We start from the raw sequence: 26,305 nt of genomic DNA, 5'->3' as shown, positions 1-26,305 counted from the left end.
AAAATGTAAAAGTGGAAACAGATTAGTTGAAATAATTATATCCAAGCATAGAGTATTCAGATTTAATGGAAATATTAACCAATATCTGTTACTATGAATATGAGAATCATAAGTGAAAATATTTTAGTTTTAATTGCAACTATGGTAGTTTTGATTTGGCTCTGTAATTAGCATCTGCATTCTAGACTTTGTGACTACTGTGAAAACATTATTTATGGAAGGTTTATCCAAATATAATTTGGTGCTTGTTTTTATCAAATGTTGAAGTCTAATGAAATAAAATGCAAAAACTTGTGCTTCTGAGAGCTGTGCTGACAATCATTTATCATACCTTCTTTTCTATACACAACCACAGTACAGTCAGAACAGCAGGCAAGGCAATATGTCAGGTTGTTTCTATTCATGTTATGTTAAACTATCTTGCCACATACCTGCAATAGAATTTGGGCACTTACAAGAAAACAGCAAATATACATATGAATTTTGGCTATCATTTGATTCCTCTTTCTACATTCTGCAGCATACTCACCATAATTAACATTCTGATACAGTTTTATGAATTGGACCAAGAGTTGGAGTTATTCTACAGGAGACCAAGCACAAGGAAATTAGAGACGCATGCTTGCTCCAGTTTTGTTCCCCCCTCCCCCGCCTCGTATCTTCTCAACATGATGTTGCAATTTAATGGGGCGCCTGGGTGGCTCAGTGGGTTAAAGCCTCTGCCTTCGGCTCAGGTCATGATCCCAGGGTCCTGGGATTGAACCCCATATCGGGCTCTCTGCTCAGGAGGGAGCCTGCTTCCTTATCTCTCCTCTCTCTCTGCCTGCCTCTCTGTCTACTTGTGATCTCTGTCTGTCAAATAAATAAATAAAATCTTTAAAAAAAATTCAATTTAATGAGCACTTACTGAATGCATGTTCTTTGCCAGTCACTGTGCTAGTGGTACAAAGACTGTCTATATAGGGAGACATTTTAACATTATAATACAATTCACTGGGTGCTATAAAGAGGCATATGCTAGGGATCATGGGAGCATAGGAGAGAATAATTTGAGGAAAGATGTTAGTAAATGCTGTATTTGGGGAGAACCTTGAAGGACAAGAAATAAAAATTTGCCAGAAAGACAAAAGGAGGTTGATAGTTCATTTCAGGTAATGGGAACAGCATGAGCATATGTGTGAATATGCCTGGCATGTCTGGGATATCGAAAGAGGGGTAGATAGTAACAATGGTCATGACTTCTTACCTTTTCTGCATCCAGCTCCTGGCAATGTGGTATTGAAGATTCTTCCATGAAGAACTGGAGTCTGTTTTCCCATCACTGCATTTGGTTGACCATGTGACTTACTTTGGCTGAGGGACATTAGCAAATGTGCAGCCAATAGAGACTTGAAAAGTGCTTATGCACTAGGGATTCTGTGCTTGGAAGCCTGAGACTGTATTGTGATTGAGCCCAGGTTATCTTGCTGTAGGATAAAGTGGCCACCTGCAGGAAACGGAGGCTCTGGCTGACATCTCCTAACCACTAGAGATGTGAGTGAGATCATCTTGGGCCATGTAGCTGATCCATCATTTGACAATAGACACATGGGAGAATCCACAGGGAATCTGTTGTCAGCCCAGACGGAATGACCCAGCTTATATGCATAATTATGAACTAAAAATGTTATTTTAGCCACTAGGTTTGGAGTGTTTTGCTGTGCAACAAAGCTGATATACAGAGAGTCTGAATAGTGCAGGGAATATGGGAAGAGGCAGTGGCTGAAGCTGAGAATGTATGGCGTTTGCAACATCATGTTGAGAAGTTTAGATCTATTTTGTAGGATCAGATCTCCCAAACTTCATTGATGAATGTACCACTTTTATCTCTTTAAAAATATTTGCATGCTCCCTGAACTAGATTTTTATTTAAATTGTCTGATTTTTATACCAAAATTTATCTTAAAAGCAAACCTAATATTTAGATCCCAGTTTGATATGTTACTTCTACCTTTCTAAAACTTAAAATTTATAATTATTTAAAACATTGTGTGCTATCAAAAATCATCTTGTATATCATGAGTGCTGCATTCAGATTATCTACTTTAGTAAGTATGAATCAGGAGCATGTGGAAAATAGTTTGAAGTAGAGAAGCTGCAGTTGGGAGGAGTGAGAAGGCTACTGCAGAAGGCTGGGTAGGATATGGCATGTGGTAGACAGACTTAAGATGTGTTCTGGAAGAGAAAGGACGTGGTGACAGATTTGATGTATGTGGGGTGGGAATAGGGAGTGTGAAGTATCCACTGAATGGGTACTATTAAGAATGGGAGGAGAAAAAAAGATAATATGATGTTGTGCTGAATTTGAGTTAGTAGATCATTTGAAAACAAATCCATTAAGTATTTGTATATGTGGGTCTGAACTTAAAATGTTATTTTTGAAATCATCAGCATATAGTTGATAAGTAGTTAAAGTCACAGAAGTAGGTAAGATCAAGAGGATGTATTTAGGAAGTGTTTAGTACAGAGATCTTCAGCTTTTCTTTTCATCCCCAAATTCTTAAGACATGTGATTTATTCCAGCTAGAAATAGCAAATATGTTCATATAGGTGAAGATTCTCAAATGGGGGTAGAAAGCATCATAAAATTTGAAAAAATGAAAAATGTCTTCCAGGTGATTTTTTTTTTCAATTATTTTAGTTAGTCACCATACAGTATGCCATTATTTTCTGATGTAGTGTTCCATGATTCGTTGTTTGTGCATAACACCCAGTGCTCCGTACAATCCATGCCCTCCTTAATACCCATCACCAGGCTGACCCATCCCCCCACCCCCCTCCCCTCTAAACCCTTGGTTTGTTTCTGGGGTTCATAATCTCTCATGGTTTGTCTCCCCCTCTGATCCCCCACCCCTTCATTTTTCCCTTCCTTCTCCTAATGTCCTCCATGCTATTCTCTATGTTCCACAATTAAGTGAAACCATATAATAATTTCTCTGCTTGACTTATTTCACTTGGGATAATCTCTTCCAGTCCCATCCACGTTGATGCAAAAGTTGGGTATTCATCCTTTCTGATGGCCGAATAATATTCCATTGTATATGGACCACATCTTCTTTATCTATTCTTCTCTTGAAGGGTATCTTGGCTCTTTCCACATTTTGGCTATTGTGGATATTGCTGCTATGAACATTGGGGTGCATATGGCCCTTCTTTTCACTACATCTGTATCTTTGGGGTAAATACCCAGTAGTGCAATTGCTGGGTCATATGGTAGTGCTATTTTTAATTTTTTGAGGATCCTCCACACTGTTTTCCAAAGTGGCTGTACCAACTTGCATTCCCTCCTATGGTGTAAGAGGGTTCCTCTCCAACATTTGTTGTTTCTTGTCTTGTCAATTTTTACCATTCTAACTGTATCTCAGTGTGGTTTCAATTTGAATCTCCCTGATGGCTAATGATGATGAATATTTTTTCATGTGTCTGCTAGCCATTTGTATGTCTTCATTGGAGAAATGTCTGTTCATGTCTTCTGCCCATTTTTTGAGTTGGTTATCTGCTTTTTGGGTGTTGAGTTTGAGAAGTTCTTTATAGATCTTGGATATCAGTCCATGCTCTGTAGTGTCATTTGCGAATATCTTCTCCCATTCTGTGGGTTGCCTCTTTGTTTTGCTATTTCCTTTATTGTGCAGAAGCTTTTCATCTTGATGAAGTCCCAAAAGTTCGTTTTCGCTTTTGTTTCTCTTGCCTTTGGAGACATGTCTTGAAAGAAGTTGCTGTGGCCATTGTCGAAGAGGTTACTGCCTGCGTTCTCCTCTAGGATTTTGATGGATTACTGTCTAGTCTTTCATCCACTTTGAATTTATCTTTGCGTATGGTGTAAGAGAATGATTGAGTTTCATTCTTCTATATATAGCTGTCCAATTTTCCCAGCAGCATTTATTGAAGAGACTGTCTTTTCTCCACTGGATATTTTGTCCTGCCTTGTTGAACATTATTTGAATTGAGGGTCCATATATGGGCTCTCTATCCTGTTCCATTGTTCTATGTGTCTGTTTTTGTGCCAGTACCATGCTGTCTTGGTGATCACAGCTTTATAATATAGCTTGAAGTCAGGCAACATGATGCCCCAGCTTTTTTTTTTTTTTTCTTCAAATTTTCATGGCAATTCAGGGTCTTTTCTGGTTCCATACAAATTTTAGGATTGTTTGTTCCTTGCAATTTGAAAAATGCCATTGGTATTTTGATCAAGATGGCAATGAAAGTGTCTATGTCTATGTCTGGGCAGCATAGACATTTTAACAATGTTTATTCTTCCAATCCATGAGCATGGAATGTTTTTCCATCTTTTTGTGTCTTCTTCAATTTATTTCATGAGTTCTGTAGTTCCTAGAGTATAGATCTTTTACCTCCTTGAAAGGTTAGGTTTATTCCAAGGTATCTTATGGTGTTTGGTGCTACTGTAAATGGAATTGATTCTCTAATTTCTCTTTCTATAGTTACATTGTTTGTGTAGAAGAAAGCAACTGATTTCTTTGCATTGATTTTGCATCCTGCCATATTGCTGAATTGCTGTATGAGTTCTAGTAATTTGGGGGTGGAGTCTTTTGGGTTTTCTACATAAAGTATGTCATCTGCGAAGAGAGAGGGTTTGAATTCTTCTTTGCCAATTTGAACACATTTTATTTCTTTTTGTGTCTGATGGCTGTTTCTAGGATTTCTAGTACTATGTTGAACAATATTGGTGAGAGTGGGCATTTTTGTCATGTTCCTGACCTTAGGGGAAAGGCTCTCAGTTTTTTCCCATTGAGAATGATATTCACTGTGGGTTTTTCATAGATGGATTTTATGAAATTGAGGAATGTTCCCTTTATCCCTATACTCTGAAGAGTTTTAATCAGGACAAGATGTTGTATTTTGTCAAATGCTTTTTTCTGCATCAGTTGAGAGGACCATGTGGTTCTTCTTTCTCCTCTTATCAATGTGTTCTATCACATTGACTGATTTGCGAGTGTTGAACCACTTTACATCTCAGGGATAAATCCCACCTGGTCATGATGGATAATCTTTTTAATGTTTTAATGTACTGTTGAATCCTATTAGCTAGAATCTTGTTGAGAATCTTGGCATCCATATTCATCAGGGATATTGGTCTGAAATTCTCCTTTTTGAAGGGGTTTTTGCCTAGATTTGGGATCAAGGTAATGCTGGCCTCATAGAGTCTGGAAGTTTTCCTTCTGTTTCTTTTCTTTCTTTCTTTCTTTCTTTTTTTTTTTTTTGAAACTGCTTCAGGAGAATAGGTATTATTTCTTCTTTGAATGTTTGGTAGAATTCCCCCAAGGAATCCGTCAGGTCCTGGACTCTTGTTTTTTGGGTGGTTTTTGGTCACTGCTTCAATCTCGTTACTGGTTATTGGTCTATTCAGGTTGTCAGTTTCTTGCTGTTTCAGTCTTGGTAGTTTTTAGGTTTCCAGGAATGCATCCATTTCTTCTAGGTTGCTTAACTTATTGGCATATAGTTGTTAATTATTTCTGATGATTGTTTCTATTTCCTTGGTGTTAGTCATGACCTCTCCCCTTTCATTCATAATTTTATTAATTTGGGTCCTTTCTCATTCTTTTGGATAAGTTTGACCAATGGTTTATCAATATTATTAATTCTTTCAAAGAACCAGCTTCTAGTTTCATTGATGTGTTCTACTGTATTTTTCCCAGGTGATTTTCATATACTACCTTTTTTACCCCTTGTTTGATTTAAAGTGACATGAGGACAAGGCTGAGGAAGAGGAATTAGTAAAAAGGGATAATGGTCTGAGAGATCTGCCTCTTTAAGAGGGAGAGAACTCTTATAGAAGTGAAGGAACTTTAAGATGAAGGGGTGAGCCATGATACTAAAGTCTTCAGAGAAATCCAGTGTAATGAGGATTATTCTTTAATCAAAACTGGTTCATCAAAGTGTAGTATTGGCATATAATAGGAGCACAGTAAATGTTTGGGTAAATGATTTATGTAGAAGATTTTTATGTTCAAAACATTCCATGAGCCTTGAACATTCAAGTCAGAGAGAATTTGTAATTGCAATGTTTTGGAATTTAAAATCAATGTAGATTTAAGAATACTTTGTTTCTCTGTCTATGGTCATTGTCTGAGAAGAGTTCTCACTTGGGCACCATAGTCCTGATGGTAGGGCAAAGCAATGTTTGAGCTTGTTTCCTTCCTTTTTTTTCTTTTCTTTTCTTTTCTTTTCTTCTCTTTTCTTTTATTTTCCTTTCTTTTCTTTCCTTATTTTATTTATTTATTTGGGAGAGAGAGAGAGTGCAAGTAGGGGGAGGTGCAAAGAGAGAGGGAGAAGCAGGCTTCCCAGTGAGCAGGGAGCCTGCTGTGGGGCTTGATCCCAGGACCCTGGGATGATGATCTGAGCTGAAGGCAGATGCTTAACCCACTGAGCCACCCAGGCACCCGAGCTTGTTTTCAAGAGATGAGAGTCAACATCCTTGTTATGACCACTTGACACTTGGGCCTCCTCACCTTTGCCACCCATGGTTCCCATTATGATGATTTGGGGTGATGGAATGAATATCTGTGATTAGCAGAACTGGAATGTCATTAGCCTATCTTGTACTCAGGTAATTTTTACAGTCATATCATCTTTTAAAATGATTGTTAGTATTTTTTAAATGACATACAGGCTTTCCCTGCCTCTCAGGAAAGGCCCTAGATGGGGGCAGCAGTTTCCTCAGACCTTGATTCAGTGCCTGTGCATCCTGCTTAGAGCATGCTCGGCGGCACACACTGGTTTGACATCTGGCAGTCACGATTCCTGTGAGATTGGCTTCCCTGCAAACGTGCCCTGAAAGCATCCCTGCTGTGCCCCTTCTGTCCAAGTGTAAACACATCCAGGAAATGAACAAATAAAGACCCAACTTTTCTGGAAGGAATCAGGATCCCCTTACCCAGCTGGAATTCTGGGGTTTGGTGTCCAGCTTCAGGAAATTTGACTAGCCATTTGGGTAGAGGCTGTTGTCTTGTGGTACCTTTCTCCCTTTCTGCTTCTAAACCCCCATGTGCTGTCCACAGCCTCTGTTCTAAGTCTTCCAGCTGAGGAAGATTGCTTCAGGACCTTTAAAATATGAAATAGGGGTCATCTTTCATTGTGGATTCATTAGTGCAGCTGGATTTAGTTATTTACAGTTGTAAATTTGGCATTGCATTTGCCTGGATAGGGGACTCATTTCAAACTAATTGAAGCAGTCTAAAGCTAAACTTACAAATAATTAAATATTCATTTCCAGTTCTTTTCCTATGAAGATAAAATATTAAAATGATCAAAATATGCATATAACAAGGAAGTTAAGACATCAGGATAAAAGAAGGAATCCTTTTTTCACTTTTACCTTACTGTCTTCCCAGTTCCATTTTTGCTCCAGCCTAATGGAATGCATTTTAAGTAAAAATACATGCACCGTTTTGTTTTTTTTAATCTGCCTGCCACCACAAACATCAGCTTAGCCCCTTTCAGGTCCACTTCCAGGAAGCACAGACTTGAAAACTCTTCCCCGTAGTTTTGTCTGAACTGGCTGCCATTCTGCAGCACTCACTGGATCCAGTTGCTGGAGTAGTGGAACCCGAGAGGTGAGCAAGTGAGCAGTAGTGAACACTTTGCTGAGTGAATGAGTTGGGCCTGTGTGAAAGGATGTAGGTGAGCCAGAAACTAATGGGAAAATAGGGGGTCTTCACTAATTTTGATATGGGGACATCTTCTTTCGCATGTCAGGGTATTTGAATATTTGGCCAACAGCTGGCTGGGCTCTGGGATAGTGCCTCTTGATTCGCCTTGTCAGATGTTCAAAGATAAAACAAGGCAGCCGGCATGCCAGCACATAGCTTATAGCCTTGCCGTCAGTTTTGAATTTAGATTTGAATTGTGATATCAATGTCATGGTAGCACATGCTTTGAGAAAGTACTTAGAGAGAATAATTGAAAGATTCAGTGTGAAGCTTCTGCAAGCCATAATTTAAAGTCCCAGAAGCCTCCATATTACTTTCACCATTAAAATTTAAGGTGACAGAAGCCCAATTATGTATGGTTATTTTCTTAAATAAAATCGTATTTCTACCCCAAGTGAAAGATTCATTGCTGCCCACTAATCTCTGTCAGGAGAACCAATCTCAGTTGCATCTAGTGTCAGTAAGGAAAATGGTTCATGTTATCCCGGGGACAGTGAAGCGACACTGCAGAAGCAGAACTGGAAGCCCTCTGTGGAGGAGCCAGACTTGAGGAGGCTGATTTGCATGATAATCACCATTATGGATCCTTTCTGGTGACAGCTTCCACACTTAACCCAGTGCAGTATGACTTTAATAGCAGTAGAGATGCCCAAGGAGAGGGCTGTAGCACACACTTGGCAGAACCTGAATGACCTCAAAAACTGTGACAAGGGGGAAGCTGGTTGTAAAGCCAAATCACATAGAGGAATGGAGACTTGGAACATAGCTTTAAACCCTGATTAAAAAAAAAAAAATACTTTGGGGCCTATTGAAAGGTACACAGCTTTTCCTTCTTTTATTAGCTCACAGAAATCAGTTTACCAGAAGCCTGTTTACCAGCAAAATCCGTTTACCAGAATTTCTATGGCCATTGACACCATGGCATGCAAATGGATCAGTGGGAGTATAGAAACATTTCCAGTGCAGGGATTTTAGTTTCTGTCAGTCAAAAGCATGGAGCCAGACTTTTAGACTATGAATCCTTCCACTGATTTTGTCTTCTTTCTGTTTGACTTTACTTTATGCTGCACTGTGATTTGGGAAATAGGTTGTAATGGTAGCCAGAATTGCGATGGAAAATTTCACAGGGCCAGTCAAGCTTAAACCCACTGTTCTTTATGAAAAACTTTATTCCTTAGTGTTCCCAGGGACAAGGGAACATGTGAATCAACTCATATTATGATGCACACTGTTGAATGATATAGAGAGTATCTATCTATCTATATTTATATATTGCTTAGATAGCAATGTCTTATAAATAATAAAATCAATTTCTCAGAGGTTTCACAGTATGATAAAACATTTACAAGTGGCTCTTGGTTCTGCTAAGTTTTGTCAGGACTTTAACACAACCAGGCCCTGTGGCACCTTGCAAGTTTAATTTTTGTTGCTTGGCGTTAGCCCTAGATTCTTTTTATCCTTTTACAAAACCAGTACCATGCTGTGCACTCAACTTCCCTTCCTTCATCTCTGCCTCAAATCACTGTGGCTTTTCCTGTTCCTTTCCTTTTATTCATGTCTCAGTAAGAATTCACTTGTGTCCATGATTCTGTCACTGTGCTTAGACTCTTGCTATAAATGATTTTGCCTCTTCTACTTTATATATTTGACATTTTGTTGGCCTCTTCCTCAAAAAGAAGTAAGAAAAATCCTTCCCTGTATTCCCTACTCTATTTTCTTTCTTTCTTCCTGATTTCTTTCTTCCCTTTGCTTCCTTACCATTCACTCTTTAACCTGTTGTAGTCTAGATTTAGCCACCATAGATACTACTTTCTCAAAGACTGTACTCTTCACTCTGCCCGAGAGAGAGAGAGAGAGAGAGAGAGAGAGAGACTTACCTAATTGGTAAATTTGGAGTGAGGAAGTGGTCCAACTTGCCGACTGCCACCCTCCTTCTGTTCGGAGAAGGGCCTCCCTACCAGGAGCTTACATTCCACCCCAGCCCAGGCCTGTGGAGACGGACTAATTCTGTAGTGAAGACAGCTGGGCTTGTTTGGCTTTAACCCCCTCTATTCTGGTCTCAGTCAGTAATAGTGGGTATATTCTAGTTTCTCATCTATTTTTGTACTACATCTTAATTTGTTTACAACCCAGGAGAAGAAGAGAGTTTTGAATTGGGGGACTTGCTTAGAAACCTAAATAAATAAAAAATAGTGTGTACAAATAGAAAGTTTGTCGTCTTTCCCAATCTCATTTGACAGAGGCTTGGTCTCTCTCTCTGTTTCCGTACCTTTGAGGACAAGAAAAAAGTTGCTGTCTGTAAGCTAGGAAGCAGCCTTTACTAAGAACTAAATCTGTCAGTACCTTGATCTTGGACTTCCCAGCTTCCACAACTGTGAGAAATACATGTCTGTTGTTCCAGTCACCCAGTCTATAATATTTGTTATAGCAGCCCAAGCTGATGAATTCTTCCCAATTTTTCTATGCATATGCAAATGTATGCATTAAGTATATGATAGAAATACTTTTACTTGAGTATCATGTAACAGAAATATGCATAGCTATACATTTATGCCTATATCTCTCTAAAACAGATCATTTTGTTTTATATAGTCTCCCTCTATATACATTTATTTGTATACATACACCGTTGTATTTTTTCCAAAAATAGTAACAGACTATACATTTTGTTCTACACCTTCCTTTTCCCACTAACACATTTTTATATCAGTAAGTGGAAACCTGTATTATTTTTAATGGCTGCACAGTGTTCTGTAGTTTAAGTGGTCTATAATAAACCATTCCTCAGCTGCTGGCCATTTAGGTCCTTTCACACTTTTGAGATTATACACAGTCTTGCAGTGAACATGGTACTCTTTTTATTTTTGTGAACTTGTGGTAGTATTTCTGTAGAAAAGAGTCCTAGAACTGGAATTGCTGGCTATCTCATAAGATTTAATTGATTAGTAGTGATCAGAGACTCAGGATGGGAAGGATTCTAAGAGAGCTCAGAGTTTATCCCACACTCCCAGGAAGGATGTTGTTTTCTTGCTCTGACTTTGAAAAGTTTCAGAGAATGAGACTCCATATTCTCTCCAGTAATGCCTTCCAGTGACTTGAAATTGAAATAGACTGTAAAAGAAACAGTCATAGTTATAATGCTCTGGCCAAGAGAATTGAAAGTGAAAGTGAAAGACTGAATCCCAAGGTTATACTTTGGTGAGCTTGTTTTGCACACCAACCAAGCAATACAAGATGGAGGATTATCAGAGTTATGGCAGTCTCAGATATTTGGATTAATTTCCATTCATGTGGTAGGAAGTTTATACTTTCATATACTTCATGTAGTGTAGCAATGGGAGATTAGTTCACTCTAGGTGTCCAAGAATGCAAACCTACCCTTCAAGATAGCTCTCAGCACACTGACCCCCTTTAGCCTTGACTGTCACCAGGAAGCATGTGACCTATTGAATCTAACTAAACTACAAATGATCTTAAATCAGATTCCACCACCCACCTCACAGTGCATCAGGCCCGGAAGAATAAGTGGTCTGGCTTTCACCTGGATTATTTTGCTTCCATCCCAAGGTTATTTCATTTGCCTTGGGAGAGGCTTGTAACAGTTCATTTACAAGCTGACCTAAAGAAAAGAAAAGAAAAAACAAAACAAAACATGATGCAACCAGAGAGAGCTATGCGTTACTGCCGGCTTCAAGTAGCTCCCTCCAAAGCAGGTAGGACTTGTCTGGAATCTTTGCAACACTGTAATGATCTAGGTGGGAAAATTCCATGTATTAAGGACTTGGCTCTCAGAGCAGACATGTGCTTGACTGTCACAACTTGTACATTTTCCCTATTCATGGTGCACACGGCAGCAGGTCTTCATTAGAAACAAGTGCAGTGTGAGTAGCAAAGATGACCGTATTAAACATCCAGGAATTTTCACTCATTGTGCACATTTATACAACACTGTAGAAAGGACTAGGGCAGCCTGGCTATGTTAGATCATTTCCCTGCTCACCAAAGAGATTTGAAATGGACTTTTAATTATTATTGCCGATTTGCTATGGCTATATTCCTTAATATGAACATCTGATTAGGATTAATTTTCTTTAATTGATGAATACGGCACTTAAAATTGAAGAGTTGAATTTGTTGTTACATATCGGCATATGTATGTACTGTATTGTTGTGCTGGCATATGTACTATGACTTTTTGCTGAAGTACAAATTACAGACACTTCTTATCTGTTTTACTTGTAAGGTCACTGTTCTTCCTTCCTTCACCTTTGTGTGGCTTTTTACCTCTGTTAATGGAGATAGAAGAGAGCTAAGTGACTATTAAACTCTTTTCTATATACCGTAAAACCCATTAACGTGGACCTCACAAAATTTGGAATTTATGATAATGAGAGCAGGGCTGGGTTAAAGTTTACTTTTGCATTGTCTCTGAATTAAAGCTTTGTTGAGCTAATAAATAGTATTAAATACAATTAAAGGGGGATGGCACTATTGTTTTATAAAGCGAGATTTTCAAGCATGCTAGAGAAAGGCCTTGCAAGTGTGGTAATGAGGTCGTGTGAGAAAAGGCATAGTGCAAGGACGGTGCCACTTTCTATCTATGTGACCTTGGACAAATTACTTGGCTTTTCTGAGTATCTTTTCCCTCACGTGTAAAATGGAGATAGTTTACCTAATTTATGGGGCTGCTGTGAGGGTTAGATTGAATGTACAGAAAGTGTCTCGTGTGAAGTATGTATTTCATAAATGGCAGGTAATAACTATCTACCTAAAATAATTGGTGAGCTAATTTCAAACACTTCTCATTTTTTCACTAAAGCAGCATTCTTCCACACTTTAGAGTTTTGTTAACCTAATCTGAAATATTGCTCTATTATTATTATTATTGATTGAAGGAAACACCCAGAATTTTGATGTAGTGGTAAAGAACATGAGCTTTGGAGTCGTGACAAACTCAGGTTTGAATGTATTTCTGTAACTCATTAGCTACATGTACTTAGGCAAATTACTTAATATCTCTCAGGTTTTATTTTCTAATTTGTAAAAATGGAATGATAATACCTGCTCCAGGACTTTTATGAGGACTCAATGAGATAATGCATGTAAAGTGTTCAGCCTACCGATTTTCATATAGTCAACTCTCAAAACATTAGCTGTTGCTATTATCATGATCTTTTGGACAACAGTCCATACTTTACACTTTTTATTAATTCAGGCTTGTCTTCTTCAATTCACCTAACAAATTTCACTCTTGATATAATCTCCATTCTAGATGAGGATTTTAAATACAGAAGTAAAAAATTATAGAGAAGCAAAATGGCGATATATAGATAGGGTCAAAGAGGAAAGAATAATATTTTAAAAGTGGAAGCCCAAGGTCTTAAGTTAGACTTAAATCACTGAATAGTCAATTTTGTGCATAATCTTTGTGTCCTTTATGAGATGTCTTTGTATCAGTCAGAAAGAAATAGAACTCTCTCCCTCTCTCTCTTTTCATATATATATATATATACACACATATATATGTGTATACACACACACACACTCACATATATATATATTTAAAATTAAAAAAATATATATGGTAGAAAATGTGGATTGATCACCAGCTCTTATCACTCATTGGAGAGAGTAGCAGTTAAGTCCATGTTCAGTTTTATTTTCATCTTGCTTTCCGCTGTATGTTTCATAGGCTGTATGGATGAGAAATGTAAGCACTATAATGTCCTGCAGAGAGACTGTAATCTATCCTCCCTTTAATGACAGGCTTACACAGTTTGTCAGAATCCATCACCTTAACAGATCAGACCAAATTACTTTGATGACTGGCAAATGGGTGGCACTTGTGGTGAAGTGAAAGCAGCCAGGTGTGTGTGTTTATTAAGTGCTCTTCAATAGAAAAAATGTATTTTACTGAAAACTCTCTCATCCATGCTATTTTTGCAGAAGCAAGGAGTGCCCGTCTTCCTTTGGGAAAACATAAAAATGATTTTCCTTGAGATTCTGAAATATTGCCATTCAAATTCACAACACTAAGCCTGTTATAAAAATCAGAGTTTTGTCCCCGCCTCCCATCATATGCATGCGCAGTGGAACCTTGTAATAAAAATTAGAAAGGACAGTGCCTTTGACTTTCCGGGGATGCCCAATTTAAGCAGGTAACTAATTTTTTTTTTTTTTTTGCATTATCTGATTTTAATTTTTAAATTTTTAAAAAAACATATAATGTATTTTTATCCCCAGGAGTACAGGTCTGTGAATCGCCAGGTTTATACATTTCACAGCACTCATCATAGCACATACTCTCCCCAATGTCCATATTTCCACCACCCTCTCCCATCCCCCCTCCCCCCAGCAACCCTCAGTCTGTTTTTTGAGATTGGGTCTTTTATGGTTTGTCTCCCTCCCAATCCCATCTTCTTTCATTTTTTTTTTCCTACCCTCCAAACCCCCCACATTGCATCTCCACTTCCTCATGTCAGGGAGATCATATGATAGTTGTCTTTCTCCAATTGACTTATTTCGCTAAGCATAATACCCTCTAGTTCCATCCACGTCATCACAAATGGCAAGATTTCATTTCTTTTGATGGCTGCATAGTATTCCATTGTATATATATACCACATCTTCTTTATCCATTCATCTGTTGATGGACATCTAGGTTCTTTCCATAGTTTGGCTATTATGGACATTACTGTTATAAACATTCGGTGCACGTGCCCCTTTGGGGCACCACGTTTGTATCTTTAGGATATATACCCAGTAGTGCAATCTCTGGGTCATAGGGTATCTCTATTTTGAGCTTTTTGAGGAAACTTCATACTGTTTTCCAGAGTGGTTGCACCAGCTTGCATTCCCACCAAGAGTGTAGGAGGGTTCCCCTTTCTCCGCATCCTCGCCAGCATCTGTCGTTTCTTGACTTGTTAATTTTAGCCATTCTGACTGGTGTGAGCTGGTATCTCATTGTGGTTTTGATTTGTATTTCCCTGATGCCGAGTGATGTGGAGCATTTTTTCATGTGTCTGTTGGCCATCTGGATGTCTTCTTTGCAGAAATGTCTGTTCCTGTCCTCTGCCCATTTCTTGATTGGATTATTTGTTCTTTGGATGTTGAGTTTGATAAGCTCTTTATAGATTTTGGATACTAGCCCTTTATCTGATGTGTTGTTTGCAAATATCTTCTCCCATTCTGTCACTTATCTTTTGGTTTTGTTAACTGTTTCCTTTGCTGTGCAAAAGCTTTTGATCTTGATGAAATCCCAATAATTCCTTTTTGCCCTTGCTTCTGTTGCCTTTGGTGATGTTCCTAGGAAGAAGTTGCTGTGGTTGAGGTCAAAGAGGTTGCTGCCTGTGTTCTCCTCAAGGATTTTGATGGATTCCTTTCTCACATTGAGGTCCTTCATCCATTTTGAGTCTATTTTCGTGTGTGGTGTAAGGAAATAGTCCAATTTCATTTTTCTGCATGTGGCTGTCCAATCTTCCCAGCACCATTTGTTGAAGAGGCTGTCTTTTTTCCACTGGACATTCCTTCCTAAGGAGATAATTTTTAAAAGTAAAATCAGGGGCACCTGGGTGGCTCAGTGGGTTAAGCCTCTGCTTTCGGCTCAGGTCATGATTTCAGGGTCTTGGGATCGAGCCCCGCATGGGCCTCTCTGCTCAGCAGGGAGCCTGCTTCCCCCCCCCGCCACCGTCTGCCTCTCTGCCTACTTGTGATCTCTCTCTCTCTTCCTCTGTCAAATAACTAAAAATTTTTAGAAAAAAAAAAAAAAAAGTAAAATCAGTTTATTAAGTTGACAACCAGTGGTTTAATGTGTAAGAATTTTCATATAAATAAATCTACAAGTAAGAAAAACCTTTTGCCAGACCATGATTTCTAAGATTTGGGTCAGAAAATGTGATCACTCTAATAGACACCATGTTGATTAGTTGCATTATTCAGATCTTTATTGAAAGTACCTAATGGTTAGTTGTTAAGTTATGGCATTTTGTGTCTACATTTGGCATATCAACAGGAACAGCAATAATAATATTTATTGAATTCTTACCATGTGCAAACACTGAGCTAGAAGCTGGGAATATAATGGGAAGCAAAAAAAAAAAAAAAAAAAAAGACTATCTCATGTTGCTAATAACTTATGAAGTAGGTATAGACAGAAAGAAATTTATAGAGTTTAAATAATTTGTCCAAGTTTTGATAGGAAATAAGGGCAGAGCTAGAATTACAGTGCTGTATTTGCTACAGCAGCCTAGCTTATGTTTTCATTAAGACATTACAAAATATTGTGGCTCAAACAAGCTAGAAGGAGCTCCTTAACATCCTGGAGATGCCATTATCAACCCTGGACTACTGACGCTTATACTGTTAAGTAAGGGAAAAATAAACTTTGGTCTTACTATTCTGCTATCATAGATATGTCCAAAGATATATAATCTTTTTTTAAAGATTTCATTTACTTATTTGAGAGTGAGAGAGAGCATGCATGCACAAGCTGGAGTGGGTGGGAGAGGCAGAGGAAAAGGCAGACTCCCCACTGAGTGGGGAGCCTGACAAGGGCTTGACCCCAAGACCCTGGGATCATGACCTAAGCGAAAGGCTGAGCCACCCAGTTGCCCTCATAACCATTCTTTGTAAAGGCATTTCCTAGATGTTGCACTTCAAACTTCTACTCATATCCTACCAGCTATACCTATCTTCCAGGAAGTTCTGAAAGTATATTTTTGTGGCCATGTACTTCTCAAAATTCAGGGGTTCTATTAATAAAGGAAAAAGGGGAGAATGGGGCATTAAGGGATGGCTGGCAATCTCTGCATCACATGCTAATTAAGAACATGGTTTCAAAATGGGTTTGACCACAGATTTAGACAAGTGATGAATGATGTCATGACTTTGGGATATGCCTCAATCCATTATACATTTCTTTCCAAGTAGTATATCAAGGTTATATATGTATACACACACATGAATATAGTATGTGTATGATTACATTATTTAAATATAATGTGTGAGATATCATGAATATTACATAATTCTTCAGTGGACTCTGGTCATCTACAAATGCTAATTCAAAATTTCATAATACAAGAGGTCTGCTGGCTTTAATCGTTGCAAGAAAGCCTTGCAAAACCCTTGGGATTTGTCTAGCTTACATCCTCACTCAAAAAGATCTCAAACTCAAGAGATCTATGTTGTAAGAGTTGCTTTCATAGAGAGATGTATTTATAGAAATAAAATTACTCTAAAGTTAGTGGAGCATGTATTCAATACATAAATCATAAACAATCCTGACCCTGAACTTCAGAGTTTCCTAGAATTCTTGGTCAATTCTTTTTTTTTTAAATTTTTAATTTTTTAAAAATTTATTCTTTTCAGGTAGGCTCCAGGTGGACTCACGCTCATGACCCTGAGATCACACATGCTCTACTGAGTGAGCCAGTCAGGTGCTCCTTCTTGATCTATACTGATTAAGTTTAGATATTTACTATAGAAAAATTAATTAACACTTATGGTGAATATTTATTGAGAATATACTTAGCGGTTATGTTGAGATGGACCCACTCTCAGAAGATCCTTTGGTATCTTCTGGGGCTGCAGGAGGAGATAAGCACAGGAAAGACCTAAAGTACATATACATATACTCTTTTTAAAATTTTATTAACATATAATGTGTTATTTGCGTCAGGGGTACAGGTCTGTGAATCATTAGTCTTACACAATTCACAGTGCTCACCATAGCACAGACTCTCCCCAATGTCCATCACCCTGCCACCATATCCCTCCCCCCACCCCGCAGCAACCCTCAGTTTGTTTCCTGAGATTAAGAGTCTCTTATGGTTTGTCTCCCTTCCCGGTCCCATCTTGTTTCATTTTTTCCCTCCCTGATCCCCACGACCCCCCACCCTGCCTCTCAAATTCCTTATATCAGAGAGATCATATGATAATTGTCTTCCTCTGATTGACTAATTTTGCTTAGTGTAATACCCTCTAGTTCCATCCATGTCATTGCAAATGGCAAGATTTCCTTTTTGATGGCTGCATAGTATTCCATTGTATATATATGTGTGTGTGTGTGTACCTCATCTTCTTCATCCATTCATCTGTTGATGGACATCTAGGTTCTTTCCATAGTTTGGCTATTGGGGACATTACTGCTATAAACATTCAGGTGCACGTACCCCTTGGGATCACTACATTTGTATCCTTAGGGTAAATACCCAGTAGCATGATTGCTGGGTCATAGGCTAGCTCTATTTTCAACATTTTGAGGAACCTCCTTACTGTTTTCTAGAGTGGCTGCACCAGCTTGCATTCCCACCAAGAGTGTAGGAGGGTTCCCCTTTCTCTGCGTCCTTGCCAACATCTGTCATTTCCTGACTTGTTAATTTTAGCCATTCTGACTGGTGTGAGCTGGTATCTTATTGTGGTTTTGATTTGTATTTCCCTGCCGAGTGATGTGGAGCATTTTTTCATGTGTCGGTTGGCCATCTGGATGTCTTCTTTGCAGAAATGTCTGTTCCTGTCCTCTGCCCATTTCTTGATTGGATTATTTGTTCTTTGGGTGTTGAGTTTGCTAAGCTCTTTATAGATTTTGGATACTAGCCCTTTATCTGATATGTCGTTTGCAAATATCTTCTCCCATTCTGTTGGTTATCTTTTGGTTTTGTTGACTGTTTCCTTTGCTGTGCAAAAGCTTTTGATCTTAATGAAGTCCCAATAGTTCATTTTTGCCCTAGCTTCCCTTGCCTTTGGTGATGTTTCTAGGAAGAAGTTGCTGCAGCTGAGGTAGAAGAGGTCAAGTATATATATATATATATATATATATATATATATATACACACACATACTTTTGTTACCCAGGTGATGCCCAACCCCAAGCTCCAATCCCAAACCTAATGCAGTCTCTGATGAACTCAGCTGTCCACATGGAGCTGCTTTGGAAATATTGTGTTTTGAACTCAGATCGATGTACTTCATCCTTTTTCCTGGGTCCAGCTTTCTAGGTCCTACTTTACCGGTGGCTGATTGAGGCAGGAGAAAAAGAATAAAAGAAAGATAAAAGGTGAAGTTAGAGCTGGTCTAATTAGTTCGCCCTAAGCCTTATCTTGGGGAAAGGTTATTGGGAAGCATCTCCCAAGTGCAAGGCAGTTATAGACCTGTTTTGCCTCACTGGCTACATGGAAGTAGAGAGGAGCAATCTAGAGAGAGTGAGAATCCCAAGAGAGGAACTCCAAAGAAGTCACAGCCTACAGAAGTCAAAATTAACATTTTTTCTCCATACACCCAAAGCTCCGGCCCCTATTAAGAGGTTTCGTTGATTCCAGTAACTTGATTCAGTCTTCTTTGCTCTTTCTTCATTGGCATAGGTTTGTGGAGTGGAGTAAGGGTGGGGAGAAGCAGAAGTGGAACTTTGTTTTAGAAGGCACTATAACAAATATAGGACATGGCCTTTATCCCAGTTCTCAAATAACTTATTGTCTGGGGAACTAATGTATAGGAAACATTTAGTGAAAGCAAATGAAATACTTGAACTATGTGTTCTTGATTACTCCAGAAGAATCCAGGTAAAGGATAAGTGAATGCGGATTTGTTTCTTGGGGAAGTCTTTCTAGATCATGTCACAAGTGAGGTGCCAAAGGATTAAAGGAACTAATTAAGAAGGCAGAAAAGAGGAGGTGAATAAAGATTCGTAATGAGCTTAGAGGTCAGTGAACCTATGTGCCTGAAGCAGAGATTTCATTTTAGAGACTAGGGAATGAACCGGAAGAGGAAAATGGGGTACTTCAAAAATCAGGCAGGGGTTAAGTTGTAGGCAGTCAGGTAAGTTTTTTTTTTTTTTTTTTTAACTAAGTTAATGTTAACCTCTTTAAGTTTTTATGGAATGAAGAGAGGATAAATTAATAAGTTACTGATTAATTGAATGAATGAGTAAATACATTGTATTATAAAGACATTGTAGATATTATAAAAACTAGCCTCTTAAGTAGAATTTGTCTAGGTTGGGAATATGGGGCTCCTAGGCAGGATCTCAGCAACACAGTTTGCCAGGGAACAAGAGATGTCAAGACTAGGTGTATCAGGGACTGGGAGCCTGGCTGCACTAGAGTTAGGCAACAGTCTAGTCCTCAGTGAACAAGAGGAAGTGTTGGATCTGAGGAGATCCAATTTATCCGGAGATTTGGTTACCCAAAATGTAGATAGCAGGTGAGATTGAGTCGAGAATGGTGGTGTCATGATGGAAGTTGGGCAATCTAATCATAGCTAGATTCCAGCTGACAGCTGGAGTTCTGGAATAGAATCTGGGAAAGGGTAGTGTCAGGGCCCTAGTCAAGTAGATCGAAGTTCAGGGCAAGGCGCAAGGTCTTGAAGGAAAAAAGAAAGCTTGTCAGGGCAAAATCCAGTTGCTGGAGTTTGGGCCAACCTGTGTGGAGTTAGTAGGGAAATGGAGGAATGATGATGAAGCTGTCCAGAGTAAACTCAGTTTGTAGTGGAGAAAGGAATACCATTCCTGCTATCTGGTGTGCTGAGGTTGCTTCTCGTTGCTTCTCTTTTGCCTCATGATGAAGATGCACTGAAGGCCACAGGTGTGCTGAGCCTCTTAAGTAGATCCTTCAGGGGCCCTCAGTTGGATCTCGGAATGGATGGCTGAAGTGGAGGCCTTGTGGGGTTGCATCACTCGGAAGGAGTGGGGACTACAGCACAGGAGACGTAGGCATAGCTAGGAGCCTGTCATATTCCAGGTTGAGGAGAATGGTGCTTGTCAAAGAGGTGGGGAGGATTTAATAGAAATTCAGAAGAAAAAGGGGCTGCAAAAAACATTTCAAATCAGGAAGAGGTTTCAGTGACAAGTTTGATATAATGGATAGAGAAGGAAGAACCTAAAATGATTCTAGGTTGATTTTAAATGCTTGCATAGGACAACATTTTTGTTCATGAGCTGAAGGGTTTTTTTTTTTTTTAAACCGAAACCAATTGTATTTGACAGAAGATAAAAACAAAAGTTATTTACAGCAGTGTTTTGCTCAAATAACTCAAGGGGATGACTGTGCTTCTTCTTATCTCACAACCAAACCAAGCAGAGGCTGCCCCATCCGCAGCCTCCCCATCTTGCACAAGGAGGGAATGCCAACCAGAATCCAGCTGCATGGCTCCCTCACCACCTCAGCTGCTCACTGCACCATGGGAAGGAAAATCCTACCCCAGTTCAGTATACTTCCAGGGTCCCTTGCTATGAGCATTTTCCGACACTCACACCAGACCTGGGCTCACAGACATGGGTGGAGTGGAAGAGATTCAAGATTCAAGATGAGTTGAAGCTGCTTTGTTCTTTCTTTCTGAGCTGGGCCTCAGGAGGGTGAGGATCCCTGATCCCCTCGGACATGCAAGAGGCCAGTGGGGTGGCAAAAGGGAAAGCCTAGGAAACTTGCCCACTCACTGAGAGCGAAGTTCCCTCTCCTTAAATAACCAGTCCCCATTCCTACAGCAATAGATAGGCCAAGTGACTGAGAAATCTGATAGAGCTGAAGGACATTTCAAACACGTATCACTTTTGGCCTGTTTTTTAAAAACCCAAATAAATAAAGTAAATTGGTAAATAAGTGTGTTAAGGCCAAGCTTACTTGTGTGTTTGTTGGCTTTCAGTATCAAATGCCATGGGTTGCAGTGAGACATTTCAGAGGGAAAGAGCCCTTGATCATGTGAATGAATAATGTTCCTTGCAAAGATGCTTTTCTTTCCTGTTCAAAGATAGTATAATTAGCGTACATGTGCATGAGTATGACTGAAAACCTCAGGTGGGCCTACCTGTACGTATCTGTCTGTGTTGCTCTCACGGGGGGCCTTGGTTGCTGGAGGTGACGTTTGAAGTGTTTGTGCGTACCTCTTTTATTCACCTGGTTAGTTCAGAGCCTTTGCTGACTGAAGAGTGCTCCTGCCTGGCCAGATTGCTTCACTAAAGGGTGCTGTCTGCCGCTGTTGGATCCCAGCCAGCCACTTGGCTGCTCCATGATGGGATAGAGGCATGGACTTGACTCTTCATGAAGGGATAGGGCCTGGAACTTCAGGAGGGCTTTTATACCTGTTTATGGAGGTGAGGAAAGAAAATACAGATTCCTTCCCTGGATAGGGAAACTTCGTTTTCAAAATGTACAGCTACATGGTGTTTCTCATTTTACTGGGCTTGGATCTGCACCTGGGGTAGCAATGGATTCCAAAGTCATTATTGAAGGTAAGGAAAGAAAACTCGAAGCAGAACTATTACCATAAAAGATCCTGGTTGTATTTTTTGAAAGGATGAGCTAAATAAAATTTCAGTGATCAGCGGAAGACCAACTGTTGAACTTCTGAAAAGTTGTTCTTAGAAAGGCTTGGATTAATAATTTGTTTCCATTTTGTTCGCAGATGTACTGTCTGTAGGACAGGGGTAGCCTGAATACCTGCTTCACTGAATACCTGCTTCACAGCTCCTTTCACATTTTCTTGTTGGAAAGACAACCGTTGGAGAATCATCTTGTTACCATCAGCAAAAATGCAAACAAATCAAGACATTAAGAATGCCACAGTGGCCAGCAGTTAATGATGCCAGTGTTACACAAGCTTCAGCAAAGTTTTCAAGACAGTGTGCCTCACTAGCCAGAAATCAGGGAAGATTGAACCTATCCTTTTTGTCTCAGCTGTTCCTTAAATCAATGCATCCCCTCCAAATTAATGTGAATTGAAACACGCATTGCCTTTTTAACTTAATTGAGTACTTACTATGGGTGAATCACTGCACAAAATAGGGGAGGGAAAATGAGGGAGACAAGTAAGATGTGTTTCCTGCTTTCAATGGATTTACAATTACTTTCAGGGCACTTTTTTTTTTCTTCTGCTCTTAATTAAATGTGTTTCTAAGATAGAAAACAAATGAATGGAAAAGTATATTCTGCAAGTATTTTAAATCCCTTTAATAAAAAATGAAACAAAACAATCTAATGTGGGCAAGTGAAGGACATCTTAATTCCATTTTTTTGGACTTTCGATAGGTAGGGTTTTTTTATTGATTCTATAAATATTTGGCAGACTTTAGAGATATTAACACATTAGAGTTGGAATTAATTGGATTAATTTTTTTCCTCCTAGGTATAGATTGTCTGTTGAAAAGATACATTGTGTTTGTACATTTCTTGAAGAGTGGATAGGTGAATTACATTTGTTGCCTCTGTAGGCCTCTACCTTCTGTGCCCTAGGAGCCTGACATCCTGTGTGAGTTATTAGCATGTGGAAGGGGAACATTCGGATCAAACTTGGGAATATTGTTCACGGACCCAAGACAGGGCAGGAATAGGAGCAAAACAGACCCAGGCAATGACTCTGTCAGAAAATTTGGCTATTTCAGTATTCATGTGTTGTCCTCTATGTTCCAAAATTACTGTACAGTTTTTTCAAAAACTTATTTCTGATCTGGGAATAAGTCATGATTTTTAGTGTTAAAACACTAATAGGACTGTAGATACTAGACATTTTATATGGTGTTTGTAACACATTTTATTATGTATGAAGCAACAATAGACACGTCTTTGTCTTGAGTAGTGTCCATCTGAATGGAAAATGTGCCAGCTTTTTTTTTTTAAACATCATCAACAGACTTCTTAATTAAGCTGCCAATAATACTGCTAATAGCACTGTGCATCATTTGAGAAATGAATTGTGAAGTGCTCTTTCCCTCTTATTGAATAAACAATTGCTGCATATAAAATGGATTTAAACTGTTTTTGAATAGGAGATTATATTTCTCCCTAAAGAATTTGATGAGAATTCTCATACATTCCCTTTTTACTTAATTTCCAAAAATTAAGTATTTTGCTCCCCAGTAAGAAATTGTTCTAATTTGACCAGTGAGTTTAATGATATGATCCATCCTTAATAGGATGAATCTCCCTGCCCCCAAAATCCTGATGGTGATACTGGATATTTGTTAATCTGAGTTATGAAACTATATTGTACTAAACTGTAGACCTTTATTTCCTATTCTGTGGAATTTTTTGTAGGGAACATCTCTATGTTCCTGGAAACTAGCACAGTGGCTGGTGCATAGTAGGTATGTGTTGAGTGAACATTTGGCGATCAAAAAAATGTGTAAGGTAGCTTTTTTCTGGGCTTCTTAAGGCTCTGTAAAAGACAGAGGGGTCTTGCTAATAGAGTAGCACTTTCATTGGTTTCCAGTCAATCTAGTTAGAATAAGTCCAAGTTAACCAGTTTCTTCATATTTGTTTAGTCCACTGGGGTTCTTAATGGGTGTCTTAGATTCATAAGTTTGGCCCTGTGATTTGTACTAACATCCACTCTGCTTTCCCTGGCCCTTGGCCAACTCGATCGGGGTAGGCCTTTGGAGGGGCTGTTCTGCTTCTCCTCTGGCTTGTCTACCACTAGAAGAGTAATCACTCCATTCACTGGGTATTCACGACATGCCAGGCACTGAGCTAAGTGTTTTACACATATCCTCTCACTTAATTATCTCATTTAAACCTTACAGCAACCATTTGAAGTAGGTATTATCTACTGCAGAGATATGTATGTATCTTGCTTAAGTCATGGGGATCTAAATCCAGATCTCTTAGATTCTAAAGCCTGAACTATTAACCTCTCCCCTCCACTGCATCCCAGGAGAAATTCCCAGTGCCTGGTGGTGTGGGGGCAGATCAAATCTGGATGTAGTCCAGATTCATTTCATTTAGTATTCCCAAACAACAAACTGTCTAACAGATAAAACCCAGCAAATCACAGTTGTTTTGAGAATGGGGGAGGGCAGAGCAATTGGGAGAAAGCAAAGTTGGAGACAAACCAATTTGAGTCAAACCTTTAGCCTTTATCTCATAATGCTTTTTTTTTTTTAAACTTTCTTTTTTTAACATGGCCTGACACCATGTGATAAATCAAAGCCTGACGTAATTGACCCAGAATTGATCCCCAAATGTCTTTTGGGGGAACATGCTTTAACTCTAGTTGTTGATTCTGAGGAATAATTGCCACCCTAGAAAGGTAATTACATATGCCATTGTTTATACACATAATAGGCTCAGAATGCATATTCTGCACAGAGGGAAAGAGAATCCTGCTTCCACATTAGGGGTGTGTGTTATGTATTGTGTCAGAATGCCACAAATAGCGTTTGAACTGTTCCCTCTTACTGCTTATTTCCCTAACGTGTGTGTGTGTGCATATGTGTGCGTGTGTAAGGGTGAGGTTGGGAGTGAGGAAGGAGGTGGGCCATGGACAGCTGTTTGTTGAGCTGAGCGACAGTGATTTGCTTTTCCTTAATTTTTTAGCTTACCAAAACATCTTCTGGATCTGATTCATTTAGCTTGGGCTGGTAAGAGGACTTTTTTCTTCCTGCTTGGCATATGCTTATTAATGAGTTCTTATATTTCTGTCCATCAAGCACTATTTACCTTGTGGAAATATAAAGTGAGAATCTTTCTCCGCAACATCCTCCTAAATGCCCTGGTTTTGACCACCCCTTTAAGTACACCAGATAGTCAGCTAAAATGGTAGCTAGTGCCTTTCCTCTCACTGTGCTTTCTGGTAAAACATAAATGGGATTTAAACCACAAATGACCAATTAAAGCACTTCATGCCTTTTTCCTTTAGCCATAAGACAGTAGTTAACTTGAGTAAATATAACAAATAGGCTATTTTGTGGTAATAGGTAGTCTAACCTAGCAACATATATATATATATATATATTTTTTTTCTTTTTTTAAATCCAAGCTTTAAAAAAACATAATGTCATGACTTTTTGTAGTACTGCCCAATGAAAGGAATACATATGTATTCCAGTATGGAACTGAGCCTTGTTTGAGGCCAGAGCAATTCATCCTGGGCTATTCTTGGCTGCAGTGTCCAGCAAATTGCATGACCTGCTTGTTAGACTTGACAAGACTGTTTTACCTAACAAAAGCCTCTGCAGCTCTGAGCAGCAGTGGAATGTCAGAATGAGCACATTTCACACACAGATGTGCAGCCATAATAGCCTCTAAGAAGATGCATGTGGCAGGGAGCTAAGGGTGGGGGTTGGGTGCTTGGAGTGGGTGGTGTGTGAGAGCGTAGTTCGGGGGCCAGCGGGAGAAGGAGGCCAACAGTTAGCAGTAGGGACATGGCCTCACTGACCACATTTAATCAGCCCTCTGTAAACAATTCAACATTTTCATTGTTCTCTAAAAACTAATAAAGAGAAACAAGCACTTTTCATTCATCTTGAAGTAATTTTCTGTCAGGTTGGAGCCCCTTGCGGCCTCCAGCTTGGGCAATGCTGGCTGTGTGATACAACAACTATTGCAATTTATTTTACAAACTCTGGTCATTCACATGTCAGTTAGTGTTCACCAAGCTGGCGTCTGAAATTGTGCAGTTAACGAGTTTTACAACATTTCTATCAAGAGAAACTGTTTAGCATAACTGACTCTTAAGGAGTTATTATACCTCTAAAAATCCATTTTAAGGGGCATTATTTAAATAAAATAGAAAAACGGTTCACTGCCTTTTAAAGGGGCTACAAAAAAAGTCCATCAGCTCCAGTGCAGTAATCCTCAGCTTAAAGCACTCTTGAGAGTACTTCTGGGAATTGT

The 26,305-nt window shown here is 39.1% G+C and overlaps 1 long non-coding RNA gene across 1 annotated transcript in view; it reads left to right on the top strand.

The window, feature by feature from the left end:
* LOC125100870 (uncharacterized) overlaps positions 1 to 25,390 on the top strand; it is a 75,479-nt gene extending 50,089 nt beyond the window's left edge. Inside the window, exon 3 of the long non-coding RNA XR_007127683.1 lies at positions 22,101 to 25,390. This is a non-coding gene — a long non-coding RNA (uncharacterized LOC125100870). The remainder of the gene's footprint in view (positions 1 to 22,100) is intronic.
* Positions 25,391 to 26,305: the final 915 nt, after the last annotated feature.

Source organism: Lutra lutra, chromosome 5 (genome assembly GCF_902655055.1).
Source record: "Lutra lutra chromosome 5, mLutLut1.2, whole genome shotgun sequence".
Classification (NCBI taxonomy): domain Eukaryota; kingdom Metazoa; phylum Chordata; class Mammalia; order Carnivora; family Mustelidae; genus Lutra; species Lutra lutra.
The sequence above is the reverse complement of the archived record's forward strand: the minus strand, read 5'-3'. Positions and strand labels throughout refer to the sequence as shown.